The 17042-nt window shown below is 36.6% G+C and overlaps 1 protein-coding gene across 17 annotated transcripts in view; it reads right to left on the bottom strand.

The window, feature by feature from the left end:
* Positions 1 to 17042, bottom strand: part of LOC123554767 (muscleblind-like protein 3) — a 204864-nt gene that overhangs the window by 138336 nt on the left and 49486 nt on the right. For 5 of the 17 annotated variants that reach the window (XM_045345091.2, XM_045345094.2, XM_053547746.1 and 2 more), the window contains exon 1: positions 16473 to 16833. The exons of 1 other annotated variant lie outside the window; for it this stretch is intronic. The gene's annotated coding sequence lies outside the window, so the exon portion shown is untranslated. Of the gene's footprint in view, positions 1 to 3793; positions 3818 to 16472; positions 16834 to 17042 lie in introns of those variants that run through there. 11 more of the 17 variants (XM_045345093.2, XM_045345097.2, XM_053547757.1 and 8 more) reach the window with 6 other exon arrangements.

Raw genomic sequence — 17042 nt, 5'->3', positions numbered from 1 at the left:
ACTCTTAACACTACAAATTTTTTGTTGTGGATCTATAGGAGGAAATGCCTTCAACAGCCAATTTTGAAAATTGACTAACAAGAAATCAAGCACACAACCCTACAGTCCGTGTATGATAACTTCGGAGTGACGTCACGTTTGTTTATGTTTTCTGGACTTATAAAACTAACAAAATAGGTAAAGCAGCTTACATAAACAAATATATTAGGTATATTTTATTGCAATACGTGTGTCAGTCCCGGTAGCTCAGTGGTTAAGCATTAGTCTTTGAAATATCAAATATTGCGGGCCGTAGGTTTGAATCGAGGAGAATGTTGTTGTTTTTTGGGGGTTTTTTTTGGTTTCTCTTTCAGGGTAACCACCATAATCATTCATTTCTCCTTGAATATATTTTTATTTATTTAGATAGAAATATTAATAAATTAATTTCTGTTTAAAGGGGACCAAGCATCAGCTCTGTGTAAACACATCGTGTTATGAATGCATAGTCAAGAAAACACTCAGAAATTTCGTGCAGCTTAAATTCCTCTCTGGTATATTGCCAGTATTAGTGTAGTCAAGATGTCCGAGGCGTCCACGTATTTTTTTTGCAAAGAGAAACACTGTTCAGCATAAGAATGATGCATGCTTAATGCATACTATAAAATATTCTGAAGGTTATTGCAAGCATCATCATTTTTTCATATTTTAGTTCGTTATTGTATACCGTAGTGCTGTATTACAGCATTTTGAATATTTTCAATTGTCTTTGAAAAAAAAATGTAATTAAAACATAGATAAAAAGCAAGGATTTAAAAAAAGTATAAATCACGGCGGGATTCGAACCAACGCGACAATGGAAATATGAAAGAATCACACATGTAAGGCTAACGCTCTACAACCGATACTAATCTTCTACTTCAAAGTAAGCGTTTCAGTAGTAGTATAATATAAAAGTGTTTACTTAGATAAATGATGATTATCAATTACCCTCCTGACTTGGACTCGTCCAAATACGTCACTCCGAAGTTATCAGACACAGACTGTATATTTTTTATTTGCTGAATTTCTTTCAGATGCAGTGATGCTTTGAGAAAATATGGTTCAATAAAATTCTTCATTGTAGAACAAACAATGGAGACTACCTTTAGAAAAGCCAACAGCATAATATATAGTACAAGACTAGTATTAAGTTGGCTAGTCATCAACCCATTTGAACAATTGATTGACAGGTCAAAGGCCAAGCCCCCATTTGAAACAAGCTTATTTATTGGTGGTTATATATAGTATCCTACCTGCAGTAAAAAGTCAATTTTCCATCAAACTGGGAGTATATCCCAGGGTTTAATCTTTTAATTCTTGGATTTACTTTCACTTTATTTCATAACAAAGCAAAACTTAAAACATTCAGACATTCATATATGAATACAGATTCAAACTTATAACACAATACTATGACTGTGACTGTGTTCTGATGTAAAAAGTGATCTTGCTCATTAGTTCTAATTAGTAACCAATGACATTATCACAAAAACTGGAGCATAACAGGAAGACAGACAGTCCTCTGACCTATACTCATTATTTAACTGGCACATAGTGAAACAAAAGAGTGTTCAGAAAGTTCCTAAGCATCATGACAAAAACAATTACACATATAACTAATGAGTCTGAGCATAAAGTATGCAGAGACATACTGTATACAAAATTTCCTTCCAGCACAGAAAGAATAATAAAAAATCTTATGCAATTTTCAGCCTTTCATTAACTGCCTTATTTTTCTTTTGTTTACAATATCACATTTTCATTGTCACATTTAATAACTTCTCCTACCAGCTGAAAAATCTTAAAGCATATCAAATATAGTTGCCGTTTTCTACCAGCGACTAACAAGAACAGAGAGTATTTCGGACATGAAAATAAAACAGCTGCCTGAGAAAGAACAGCAGATTTCATATGTACAAAATCATTTTTTGTTGTAAGTAAGGACTTTATTTATAGTGGATGACATATTTGGCAGAGCCAATTTACAATATGGTCCAATGTTGTGTTGGAGGAGCAGCAAAAAAAGAGTGGCAACTCATGAGAATCAATGGTAATTTTTCTGTGTGACTTGAAGCCTGACTATTATAACTAACTGCTGGTAGGTAAGTTTTATTTGGATATGCATCTATTTTATTTGGATATGTATCTAATAAGTTTTATTTGGATATGCAGGTATTTGATTGCTGGAAAGGAATATCAAAAGTCTATGTTTGTCATGTTATCATTAAATGATGAATAAATTTACCAGGACTTCCAGTTAAAAACATTTTAGTAGACTGTTAGGTTTGAAAATATTTTCTTGGTGACATTGACATAATTAAAATGCTGATGTGTCTACTTTGTATATATCTAGATGACACCCCCATACTGAAGTAACTGAAAAATGACTGGTCTCCTTGTGTAACAACTCTTCAATGAAAGATGTTAGAGATACACCTACTTAAGACAAGAATACAAGTCAGTAACCATTTTTGTAAACAAGTTTGAAACTAAATGTTTGTCCATAGGACACTGATGCCCACATTTCCTTTCATTGTATGCATATTTTTGACTAAGTCAAGGACCATAACTCTGGTCTGGCTGTGTGAAATCCCAATGAAAACACCACATGCACAGTTTCACATTCTGAATAACAATCCTGTGAGGTCTGATAACATGATAAGGTGAGAGACATTTTGGGATATGCACCACACAAATTCGGACTGACCAACTGACAGATGAACAACGGAAAATCTAAGTGTCCCAACCCCTAAAGCTTTGAAGGCGGGGGGGGGGGGGCAATTTTTAAGAAATCTTGTTAGTTTTAAATAACATTTGGTTAAAGCCCCTTGACTTTGAATCGCCTGCCCCTTACTGCTTTTGTTGCAGAATTCTTCATGTCAGGAAGCCATACAGCTAGATAGGAAGGTTGTGGTACTACCAGGGTGCCCTCCCTTGCCTGAAACAATGCTTGGAAGAGTACCTGGAGTCTTCATCTACCGTCAAAAGCTGGAAATGTCAACAAATGACCTAAATTAAATTGAATACCTAAATTAAATTGTGTCAGTGTGACTCTAAATCCAACCAAACTACAAGAAAAGCTGTAAAAAGGGGATATATTTAATGAAATATTTGAAGACTTATAAATGGACCTTGTGTCATAATTATGATGTTGGTGATGATATATACAATGAGAACTGACAATTCAAATCCATTTAGTTACAACAGAGATAGAGTGAAAGTGCATCAAATCTTTGTGGCATAATTCTTGAAATATCTGAGCAAGAGTTTTGACCTGTGGATGATGATGAGGAATAACTATTTTAAGTTTGAATAAAATCCATCAAGTTTTAACCCTTAGCCTGCTGGTGGCAAGTGTTTCTGCCTTTGCGACCAGTGCAGACCAAGATCAGCCTGCACATCCTTGCAGTCTGATCATGGTCTGCACTGTTCGCTATTCAGTCAGTAAATTTTTAGTAAACACCCCTTCAGACGATAAATGGTACTGCCTAAATTGGAAGATGGACCAGTCCATTATAGAAATTTAGCATGGTAAGGGTTAATAGTGATAACAAGATAATGAATCATAATTTCAAAATGTCGACACTAGGGCAAGTAGAACAGCTCTCTCTATATATATACTGCATATAGCCAATTAAAAACAAATATAATGAATAAGAATAATTGCATACAAATATTTTTGCAACAAAATATTTGCCATATGAAGTTTTTTAATTTTTCGTGAGTGTAAAATTGAGCTATCAAAACTGTTGTAACATTTATTAGAACAAACCTTGACCAAAATATGTAGCAAAGGTCAATTCCCTGGGCAAGATAAAATGATCCAGTTTAAAAATTATCCTCTAACATTTACTATAATATTAGGAAATTACACTATTAACATCTTGAAAGTCATTCTATCATAAAAAATTTCCACTGTCAAGTGGTACTACTCAGCCTCATGTATTTTCCACTTATATTCCACTTGAGATTAGACCAATCTAAAATTGGATCATGATAACATATTTGTTCTTCCTCTACTTCTTCAACATTTGCATATTTATCGCTAAGATTTCTCCCTACATGAATATTTATTAGAATTACTACGATCAAAGCTTGGTCTGGAGGATTTGAAAAAAAAAAACAATTTACATTGGCAACAGCTGAGACCTGGCCCCTGCTTCAGAATGGCTAACCTCCTCCACTGAAGAGTTCACATGTAAACAGGAGAAAAGATTTAGGGATGACATAAAAACTCATGTCTTGGAAGAAATTCTGAATCACTCAGGGCAGGGACATTGAGGTGGAACAATAATGTCCATAAGGCTGGTGGTCTGAAGCACTCCATATGCAAGCTGGGTGGCCTATCATGAACTGGCGCAGAAACCTGACCCAATACACTTGGGTATTTAAATTTCTAACACATCTAGAAGTCTCCAAGTTCAATATGTTTTAGTCAACAGATTAAGAAAATGACTGAACCAAAGTGTGCCAGTCTAAAGCTCACAGTCATACCACAGTCTAGACATTCTAACAATGTGCCTGTCTAAAGCTCATAGTCACACTATTCCAGATGTTTGAACAATGTGCCAGTCTAAAGCTCATAGTCACAACAGTCCAGATGTTCAAACACTGTGCTCATCTAAAGCTCCGACCTTTCAAGATGTTCAAACAATAACTGTGCTAGTCGAAAAACTGAAGATTTTTCCAGATGTTCCAAAAATGTGCCACTCAAACTCACAGTCAGACCTTTTCAGGTGTCCGAACACTGTGCCAGACCTTTCCAGAAGTTTGGACAATGTGCCAGTCTAAAGCCCAAAGTCAAACCTTTCCAGATGTTCAAACAATGTGCCAGTCTAAAGCTTGTGGTCACACCAGACCAGATGTTCAAACAAGAACCATTATGCAGGTTTTCATGTTTGGAATACCTTCAAGGCCATAAAACCTGCTAGTAGCAATAATTCCATGAAATAAATGTCAGTAAAAATGTTTCAATTTCTTGGAAGCTGCCACATTTTCTTCATTCACCATCAACTCAGTTCTTATCAAACTGTTTATGTAGTCCGGAATATGTCAATCACATAGAACAATCAGCATATCGGAGGAAGATACAGTATCTCTGTTCCATCCTTGTATCTACGGATGTCTATCAAAATCTAATAAATACCACATAAACTGTCAACTAATCTCAATCACTAGTAGGTATCTGTACATCAAGTTGTGAACCATAGATGGGCAAGATGGTACCTCGCCAGAGCACCTGCTCAGTGGGACCAAGATACTCTTCATTACTGTCAGTCTGAGACAGACTGTCAATCAAACTGTCAATTCATGCTAGGACTTCAGCTATAACTTTATATTCTCAAGCTTCAGTCACCCCTCATGAGCTGGTCTGGCAAGTTTTTTACCATGACATTTTACTGGCTGGTCTGCAAGCTAAGTGTTTTTGCACTATTGGCATACTCGCAAGGTCTTTTCCCTCAATGCCTTGCCTGCCTGTTGCTTTCCCTTAACTATTAGGTCTTCTTCTTCTTTGCCTAGTCTGCTTGGTCTTCTTCCCTCTTTGCCAGGCCCACATGGTCTTCTTCCCTCTTTGCCATGCCTGCTTTGTCTTCTTCCCTCTTTGCCAGGCCCGCTTGGTCTTCTTCCCTCTTTGCCAGGCCTGCTTTGTCTTCTTCCCTCTTTGCCAGGCCTGCTTGGTCTTCTTCTTCTTTGCCAGGCCTGCTTGGTCTTCTTCCCTCTTTGCCAGGCCTGCTTGGTCTTCTTCTTTGCCAGGCCTGCTTGGTCTTCTTCTTCTTTGCCAGGCCTGCTTTGTCTTCTTCCCTCTTTCCCAGGCCCGCTTGGTCTTCTTCCCTCTTTCCCAGGCCTGCTTTGTCTTCTTCCCTCTTTGCCAGGCCTGCTTGGTCTTCTTCTTCTTTGCCTGGCCTGCTTGGTCTTCTTCCCTCTTTGCAAGGCCTGCTTTGTCTTCTTCCCTCTTTGCAAGGCCTGCTTGGTGTTCTTCCCTCTTTGCAAGGCCTGCTTTGTCTTCTTCCCTCTTTGCCAGGCCTGCTTGGTCTTCTTCCCTCTTTGCAAGGCCTGCTTGGTCTTTTCCCTCTTTGCCAGGCCTGCTTGGTCTTCTTCCCTCTTTGCCAGGCCTGCTTGGTCTTCTTCCCTATTCGCAAGGCCTGCTTGGTCTTCTTCTTCTTTGCAAGGCCTGCTTTGTCTTCTTCCCTCTTTGCAAGGCCTGCTTGGTCTTCTTCTTCTTTGCCAGGCCTGCTTGGTCTTCTTCCCTCTTTGCCAGGCCTGCTTTATCTTCTTCCCTCTTTGCCAGGCCAGCTTGGTCTTCTTCTTCTTTGCCAGGCCTGCTTGGTCTTCTTCCCTCTTTGCCTAACCTATTAGGTCTTTTATCTCTCTGCACCTAGCCCGACAGTTTTTTTTCTCTCCATGCATAGCCTGCCAGTTCTTAATCCCTCCATGGCTAGACTACTAGGGTTTGTTTTCTCCTTGTCACTGTTGGGTCTTTTTCCACTCCTGCCTTCCAAACCATTGCAATCTTGGCCTTATCAAAGACCAGTTCTACATAAATATAGGAAGATAAAACTTGACATGCAGCTTGAAAATGAAAATGTAACAGATAACATTGTGCAGTACAGCATTGTGAACATTACTGTCAAAAACATTCAAAACAGCAAGAGAATCTATGGGAGGCACCACTGTATAACACAGAAACAGATTTCTTTTGTGCCATCAAGAATGTGCGCTGCATTAGTTTTTGTATAAGACTAATCAATCTTGCTGCGAGAAAAATGCCAACTTGATGAAAAAAATATTATAAAAGATTGTGTATAGAATTCAAAACATATGGTAAAATGCAGTAAGAAATTCCACTGCAGATGCTGTAATGTAATTATGCAGGCAAGTTTTCTGTATCCCCAAGGGACCATGCAGTACTTTTATACAATCAAAAGCTGGAAAATTCTTTTTCTGCAATTTTCTCCTCCAAAATATGCCCAGTTAAAACCTGTATAGACACTGCTTTAGAAAATTTCAGTTGTAAGATCTTTCATAGAGTAATAACAAGATAAGAAATAGATCAATCTTCACTGACTTTTTGACTAACTGGCAGCACAACTGAAGCTGTCAAAATATTAAGTGTTTCAAGCTTCAAAATTTAACTGACTGAACTTGGCCCTCTCAGTTAGCTTAACAGGAAGATCCCAGGCTACACTGACAGAAAAAATATGTTTAAAATGATCTTGTTGGTGCCTGGGTTAGGTTGTCTGTAATTTGAAAAGAACATGTAACGCATTGGAAAACTAGTTATATCAATTCACCATTGCTGTAGACTGAGCAATATTCCTGACATATTATTTTCACTAATATCAGTTCTGTGAAAATATGCAACCTCAAAATTTAAAATGTCTGTGAACAAGAAATTGTGAACGGACGACGGACAAAATGCATTCACAAAAGCTCACCTTGTCACTACGTGACAGCTGAGCTAACAAAATTATGGTGTTCAATTTTCATGTGAAACAACCTTTTCATTCTATGATTTGGTGTTGTTTGAATTTTTTTTTCTCAAAATGTAAGGCTAAATCTTGAACCCAAAACTACCAAATATACCTTCATTTATAACATTAGCAATACACCAAATATGAGTGAACTTGATTACATTTATATTTCTTAAAGGAGCACTCAGATTGGTCAGATCATGATATCTGAATAGATTAGGCAAACTTAAGGTGTTGTTTACAAATAAATTTTCATGTTGCAAAATAACATCATGTCTTTTTATGAGATTTCTGTCGCCAATCATTTTACTGTCATGGTAACCTTTTAATGTATGCTACTACATGATCAATATCAAGAAAGTCAAGTACATTTTAATCAGATAGGGTTTAATGGTATACATTTACATTAAAAAAAACAGACTGGGAACTAAAATAGCACTGTTTGATGTAATGAAGATTTCACCATGAACTTTAGTTTCATGTTATGAAGATTGTGACCATGAACTTCACTGTTTGTGGTTAAGTGATCATGTCTCACACTTAAATACTCCTTCTACAAAAACATGTCAAACTTTGCTATATAAACCCTTAAGATGTACATATACAATACACTTAAAGGTGGCCTTTAGCCAGCTGCTGGCGGCAAGTGATTCTGCCTATGCGACCAGTGCAGACCAAGATCAGCCTGCACATCCGTGCACATCCTTTGAACAAGAAGTGGTAACTGTCGAAACTGAATGACTGATCAGTCAATTTTAGATATTTAACAGGGTAACGGTTAAGCAATTTTGAAGTTTTCATATATTCTCTTTGAGATTTCACCTTGAAATGTATGCTCTGATATTACCTTTTATGCAATCTGTAATTACCCACCCCACCTACCTTTAACATGTCAGTATAGTTAATAAGAGCTGTCCGTAAGACAGCACGCTCGACTTTTCTTAGTGCTTTACTCTGAATTAGAGCTTTGCCAGTAAAAGGGGCATAAATCTGTCAAAACTCTAATCAGAGTTATAGGGATTGTTTCTTATGGTGTAGCCTTGGATAGTAAATAACTATTTTAAGTTTCAAGTCAATAGCATTGATAGTAATAGAGATATTGGATGTTACATAAAACTTTAACCAAAATATTCTAAGTTAACAAGAGGGCCATGAAGGCCCTGTATCGCTCACCTGACATATTGACCTAAAGATCATCAAGATTAACATTCTGACCAAGTTTCATCAAGATATGTTCATAAATGTGGCCTCTACAGTGTTAACTAGCTTTTCTTTTGATTTGACCCCGTGACCTAGTTTTTGACCCACATGACCCAGATTCGAACTTGACCTAAAGATCATCAAGTTTAACATTCTTAGTTTCATGAAGTTACAGTCATAGATGTGGCCTCTAGAGTGTTAACAAGCTTTTCCTTTGATTTGCCCCCATGACCTAATTCTTGACCCAACATGACCCAGATTCAAACTTGACCTAAAGATCATCAAGTTTAATATTCTGACTAAGTTTCATGAAGATATAGTCATAAATGTGGCCTCTACAGTGTTAACAAGCTTTTCCTTTGATTTAACCTAGTGACCTAGTTTTTGACCGAAGCTGACCCAGGTTTAAACTTGACCTAAAGAGCATCAAGATAAACATTCTGACCAAGTTTCTTTAAGATATGGTCATAAATGTGGCCTCTACAGTGTTAACTAGCTTTTCCTTTGATTTGACCAGATGACCTACTTTTTAATCCTACATGACCCAGATTCAAACTGGACCTTAAGATCATCAATATTAACATTCTGACCAGTTTCATGAAGATATAGTCATAAATGCGGCCTCTACAGTGTTAACAAGCTTTTCCTTTGATTTGACCTGGTGACCTAGTTTTTGACCCCAGATGACCCAATATCGAACTCATCCAAGATTTTATGGAGGGTAACATTCTGACCAAGTTTCATTAAGATTGGGCCAAAAATGTGACCTCTAGAGTGTTAACAAGCTTTTCCTTTGATTTGACCTGGTGACCTAGTTTTTGACCCCAGATGACCGAATATCGAACTCGTCCAAGACTTTATGGAGGGTAACATTCTGGCCAAGTTTCATTAAGATTGGGTCAAAATTGTGACCTCTAGAGTGTTAACAAGCTTTTCCCTTGATTTGACCTGGTGACCTAGTTTTTGAACCCAGATGACCGAATATCGAACTCATCCAAGATTTTATGGAGGGTCACATTCCGACCAAGTTTCATTAAGATTGGGCCAAAAATGTGACCTCTAGAGTGTTAACAGTCAAATTGTTGACGACGGACGGACGGACGGACGGACGACGGACGACGACGGACGCCGGACACAGGGTGATCACTAAAGCTCACCTTTGAGCACTTCGTGCTCAGGTGAGCTAAAAAGGGGCATAACTCTGTAAAAATTCAAATCAGAGTTCTGGGGATTGTTTCTCCTTGTGTAGACTGTGATAGTAAATAACGGTTTTAAGTTTCAAGTCAAAAGCAGTAGTATTTCTACCATCAGAACAGAAAGGCAGGTTTTAAAATGGCATGTAGCTTCCTTATTTATTTATTTCCTTTCACACTGCTAGGCAAAGGGAGGTAATAATAATTTTACAAACTTGAATTTCTAATGAATTTTAGATAAACATATAATTGTCAATGCAAATCTTTAACAACTGTATTACAATAATAATGTTTTATTATATTTGCCTCACCCCTTAGGCAAAGCATGTTTATTAAATTTACACTTAAATTACAAACTCAAAGAAATAAAATTCTATTTAAAAATACATGTACCTACAATGTAAATCTAAAATATATAACTAACTGTAAATATAAATCTGATGGACCCCTCCACGGCTGAGTGGTTAAGGAAGCTGCTGTGGGTTCGAAACCTTGCCTTAGGAGTAGACTTCTTTCATTATGAGGAAGCCATCGAGCCGGCTTAATGTAAGGCAGATGGTTCTACCCATGCATCCACTCGTGCCTGAAATAATACTTAGAGAGGCACTTGGCACCTTCCTCAACCACAACAAGCGGGAATGTCACCATAAATGTTACCTGTTGTTGTGCCAGTATCATGTTAAACCCAACAAAAATAGTAATAATTTGAAGTAAATATTTTGAACAAATCCATTACTTTATAAAAATCAAATAGACCATCTTTAACCTTTAGCCTGCTGGCATGTGATTCTGCCTTTGCGACCAGTGCAGACCAAGATCAGCCTGCACATCCGTGCAGTCTGATCATGGTCTGCACTGTTCACTTTTCAGTCAGTATCTTTTTGGTAAGCACGCTTTTTAACAGTTAATAGTACTGACTAAATTGAAAGACGGACAAGTTCGCAAGGTAAGGGTTAAGATGCTCATTCAAAGCAACTCAAGGAATACAACATTTTCAAAGACTTCAAATAAAGTGACTGCTTCTTCAGACAGTGATTTCTTAAAACAGGCACAATCATTCTTCTGACAAACAGCACTTTAAAAACAAGAAATTATGCAGACAGGCACATCTAAAGTGCATTTTGTGGTTTTAACTCATAAATGTGCCAGGTCTGAAATATAAACACAATATTCTTAAAACTGTCAGATTTGAAATATAAACAACAATTTTAATTTCCTCCAGAATTCAAGGCTAGCACTATTTTACCTTTGAACAAAGCTGTGTTTTGTCCTATGACCTGAACTGTACCTACCAACAAGAAGGCCATAGTCGCCCTAAGTTGCTCACCTGACTGTAACTATTTGACCTTGAACATAAACATGACACACTGAATCATGAATGGTAACATCTACGTTTTGTATAAAATACGAAAAACAGGTCCAGTGCCCCCATTTGAATGTTTGAGAGAGGGCCTTACAAGGATGTTACAGGCCTAATTTAAATGCTGATCCGCCAAGCAGTTCATGAGAAAATGTACTTCAAAGATATAATTTTAGTGTCCTCTTTATACCCAAATTTGAAAAAATTTTAACATAGGACTTTATAATGAATGCTACAGTGCACTGAGTTTGATGAGGATCCATCTGGTGTTCCATGAGAACCTGTTTAAAGTCATTTCAATTTTAGCCCTAGAGGCCCCAAGAACGGGCTCAGTTCCCAATTTGAACAAAAAGAAGAGATGGCATTTAATTGATACTACAGATCAATTTTGATGACAAGAGGGCCATGAAGGCCCTGCATCACTCACCTGACCTATTGACCTTAAGATCATCAAGATAGTTTCATAAAGATATGGTCATAAATGTGGCCTCTAAAGTGTTAACTCACTTTTCCTTTGATTTGACCCGGTGACCTAGTTTTTGACCCCACATGACCCAGATTCGAACCTGACCTAAAGATCATCAAGATTAACAATCCGACTAAGTTTCATGAAGATATATCATAAATGTGGCCTCTAGAGTGTTAACTAGCTTTTCCTTTGATTTGACCTGGTGACCTAGTTTTTGATCCTACATGACCCAGATTCAAAATGGACTTTGAGATCATCATGATTAACATTCTGACCAAGTTTCATGAAGATACAGTCTAAAATGTTGCCTCTACAGTGTTAACAAGCTTTTCCATTGATTTGACCCGGTGACCTAGTTTTTGACCCAAGATGACCCAATATCAAACTCGTCCCAGATTTCATTGAGGGTAACATTCTGACCAAGTTTCATTAAGATTGGGCCAAAATTGTGACCACTAGAGTGTTAACAAGCTTTTCCTTTGATTTGACCCGGTGACCTAGTTTTTGTCCTAAGATGACCCAATACCAAACTCGTCCAAGATTTTATTGAGGGTAACATTCTGACCAAGTTTCATTAAAATTAGGCCAAAATTGTGACCTCTAGAGTGTTAACAGTCAAATTGTTGACGACGACGGACGGACGACGACGGACAACGGACACAGAAGCTCACCTTCAGCACTTCGTGCTCAGGTGAGCTAAAAAGCCAAAGAGTACTTTTAGAGGAGAAAATCAAAATAAAGAATACCAGACCATCCACCTATACCAACAGCTTACTCTGAATAAGTTTAGGTGAGCTAAAAACTGGACCAACAATAAGCCTTTAATTAAGACTCAGAGGATTTCCACAGGCACCAATATCAGACATGGGATTGCAAAAATATGATCAGATTCAGATCAGATTCATAAAATAAATCTTTCAAGCCAAAATGAAATCTTCATAGTGAAATATAAACCCTTTCAAATGATATACACGAATTCTGTAACAATACATTCTTGTCCCTGGGGTTTGAAACTCCTGCCTATGGGAAACAGTCTCATAAATGTAAGAATATCTTGTCTCTATCATTATGTTTGCGGATATAAGTCTGTGGTTCTGACCCCCTAAACTACTTCTGTCACACAGCTATCACCTTTGCCTTGGAGGCTACAGACCAAACAAAGCCGACAGAAACTGTTTTTTCAAAGGGATTACCAGAATATTGCATCATTACCATTGGTCAGGGAAACAGATTTTGATTAATTGGTCACTTCATTTTTTAGTATAACCGTTCTCACTTTTCCCTGAAAGCACTGCTGTATATTGTTGTTATAATATACATTGTACTTACAATATACTCTAGCTAACTAATATTTAGATCATAATAAAAGATAAGCTACCCTGAACTAGACTTACAGGCCAAAACAACCAAACAATATTGCCTCTGTTTTTATATTGCCAGATTTTATGATCATGACCTCAAACAACCTATAAAACCAAACACCAGCACTGCATTCCAAAACCAATTTTGGTAATTAACTGGTAATTATGGTAATATAGATGGGGGAAAGTATAAGTGCCACTGATGTTATTTATTACCTACCAGAACATTAGATGGTATTCAATATCACTGTTTGGGTTCATTAGGAAATTTAAGCTTTATTAACCATGACTAAACAATATGAGGAAATTAAAAAACAGAAATATAAAACCTGGCAGTAAAATGCTGCTGACCATATTAAATGTTTTGTTATTTTCAGGGTCCATTTTATAGTGTTCAGTATTTTCTGTCAAATCAACTTTGGATTTTTACACTGCATCTAGAATGCATGGGCACCTGGTTTTTAATTTGTTTGTTTTGGGTTTTATGCCGTCTTACAACAGTATTTCAGTTATGTAATGGCGGGCAGTTAACCCTACCAGTATTCCTGGATTCTGTACTAGTACAGTGATCTGCTCTGTGCAAGTAACTGCCAACTTCCCCACATGAACCAGAGGTGGAGGACGAATGATTTTAGAAACAATGTCTTTTATGAAAGCTTCACAAAGAACCGCTCAGGGATCAAACTCACAACCAACGATCCTCCCTACTGAGCTAAGCTTCGGCTATTTAAATCAAAGGTGGCAGAAGTAGGAAAGAATTTAATATGATCCTGTTTTCAACACGACATTAAGTACCTTATTTTCAGAGTCTCTGTTACTAGTATGAAAATACACAATAGTTAAAGCCTAGATACAAACACAACCAGAAGTCAATTTTAAATCCCTCCAAAAATACCAGCAATAGTATTACTGAATTACAACCACATGTTGTGGTCATTCACCTGAAGGTATATTAATAAATCAGACACTAAAGTGGGCTGTAGTCAATATTACTGCACTGACCACAGGTCAGTGACCTACTAATGACCACCAAAGCTGTATAATCTGGTCAGGTCAAAAGCTGACCTGAGATAAACTTGGAAAGCTATACCAGACCAGGAAAATGGTAATGCTAGTAAACTGTTGAACATAAAAAAGTATGTAAACGGGCAGTCTTATCTTTTTATATCTTGTAAACAATTTACACTGAGATTACAAAAATTAAGGCACAGATTAGTTTGGTTTACATAATATACAAACCATTAGGAATGATTTTTTTTTAAAAATCACATTTTCAATCACATCTTGAGAGATTTTTTGTCTTTACTTAAATCCAGCTGTTACCAATTACATTATGCAAATGTGTTAATGTTCTTAACCATTAGGCCTCGAGGCGTTTTGATTTTTCCGTATATACATGTAACACGTTATCGAGAAATTCACTTTCATTTGTTCTCTGAGTGAATTTAACATGAAACTGAAGCTTTAATTCTGAACATGCTTTATTCATGAAAAGAAACTGAATTAATTATGGTAACATCTTTCCAAGTTCCATACTTTTCGAGTTATTTGGGTACAGTCAAATTTTGATCAATTTCACTTGATATAATGCCGTTTTATTTTTGTTTGTGTAATACATTTTGTACTCTAAATTCTAGATAAATAGGCTACCGTATACTTCAACGTTTGAATAAGTGCGTGAATTAGACCAGCTCTGTACCACAACTGGTATCTAAATATAAGGCATCACGTTTTGATCCCCACAACTAAACATTTGGCATGACCAGCTACTGTTTCATCCACTGTAGCTCTAGTAATTTTACATTCTAAATTCTAAGTATTCTATAGTTAATCTGGACTTGGCAAAACCTTTGCAATTTTACTGGTTCTGCTGCAATAACAATGTAATTGTCCTGCAATTCCCCAAGGATAACACGATCCAATACAGCATCTATTTCAAACTCCATTGAATAAGTCTCATACAGCATTCTGGTCATAGGTATTTGGCGTCTACCTAATGTGATCTTAATACAGTATGGAATGGAAAAGATTTTAGAGCTTCAAAAAATAAATATACGTTAACTTCTGTTTTTGACTGTTTTGATATCATTAGATTTATTAGATTTTTGATAAACAATTGCTCTCCTCCAGCAGGATGAGTACTACAGCAACTTCCACTCACCCAGAGGAGTGGAAATGTCGAACTCTGGTGCAATATGATGCCAAATTGTATGCAGGATCCCTCAAGTTCGATAGCTTTCCAGACAATAAGAAATATTTCAACCTTGATCCTAACAGTGCAAACATCTGTGGAAGAATGGGCAACAGCTTCTTTGGAAGCTGCAACGACCTGAAATCTATTGCTACCCAAGGTTAAACCTTCAAGATCCAAACTTTATTTTCAAGGCGGACGAAACAAAATATGTGAAGAAATTACTGCTCATCGATTTAGCAAACTTGCAAATTTATACTAATCTTGAGATCGAGCCAATTTCTAAACAACATCTAGACAAAATATAGACAGATAGCTGTAAAAATTGCAATATCTTTTTCTGTGCAACTTGTTCAATCCATATACACATTTCTCAAGAGTTTTATCTAACTTTAGGTTCTTTTGCTCAAGACCAAAGAAAACCTGAACATAGATCTATATAACTAACAATTGCTATACCATACTGTGAGAAATATATACCATACTGTGCTGAACAGGAATTTCCTTTACTATAACCAATTTATTTCTGTGGAATCTGGGTCAGACATCAGGATGTCAAATTCCTCAGCCTGTAGGTATTATTTTGAAACTAGAAATCTCAAAATAGATTATTTCATTTTTCCCTCAGGCCTCATGCAGAGTTTATAGTGCTTTAGATAATGTCAAAATGAGGTATATTAATAAAACACAAGTTCTAATGTTTTGATCTAATAGTCAAATAATGTGTGGTTAAAGTAATTGCAAAAGTATCAGAAGCCTGTTTTGATCCTTTTGGGTTAAAGCTACATGGGTTACTGCATGATAAAGATAGACAATAATCTATGTAAAGTAGGGCTTTTTAAATTTTTGCCAATCTTTAGTTTCTTTTTTTATATTCTTCATATAAAAGAGAAGCAGGGATAATTATTAATGTTATCAAGAAAATCACACAATGCATAATACCTGTACACAAATATGAACTGACCTTTCAATTTTTTCCATTCAAAACGGAAGTATTTTATGAATATGCAATGTGAAACGTGATAGTCAATATTTCAACTGTGTTTCATGATAAAAACAATGTATACACAGTGTGTACTTACATACAAAGGCAGGTAAAATGTTACAAACGATATCTGTTTACCTATTACTGTGTTACACTTGACTAGGTTAGAGACAACACAAATTGTAAAATATCTATAAAAGGTAATAAAGTGAATATTTACCTTTGTGAGCTATCCAGTTTTAATATAACCCCATCAGTTTTATACACTAGTTATCTTGACTAAATTTAAGTCCAATGACACGGTGCAGTAGTTATCGTACAAAATCAACTGAAGTGTTAAGGGCCTAAAACACAAATGAGTCGTCGCTTTGTTGACACAAGGAAAATGAATGACAGCAAAAAAATGAAGCAACCGGGAGCGCACTTTAACCCCGCTTACACATACACGGGTCACAAAATATGTCTAAAAACACAAAATTTCACTATAGGCAATATAGGTGATATTAGCAAAGAGTGAGATATTTACACTCTGTAATAAAGCACAAAATAGTTCCCCTATGTTTTTACCAGACACCACGTCACAGACTATAAATAGCGCAGGCCATTGATTGGCTCACTGATTTTCTCTATAATCTTCTGCTGCTTCCACTATGTAGAAAGTGAAAAAGAGAAAGTACAAGATGTTTCCTTGAGGAAAAGATATTGTTTTGTATTGATTAACTATTGAGAGAAAGATGCAACAGGCCAAGTACTAGATGCTGTAACACTCTAAATGGCTGCTCTCCTCCAA

Source organism: Mercenaria mercenaria, chromosome 7 (assembly GCF_021730395.1).
Source record: "Mercenaria mercenaria strain notata chromosome 7, MADL_Memer_1, whole genome shotgun sequence".
Classification (NCBI taxonomy): Eukaryota; Metazoa; Mollusca; class Bivalvia; order Venerida; family Veneridae; genus Mercenaria; species Mercenaria mercenaria.
Note: the sequence above shows the minus strand (reverse complement) of the source record. Positions and strands in the feature narration are given on the sequence as shown.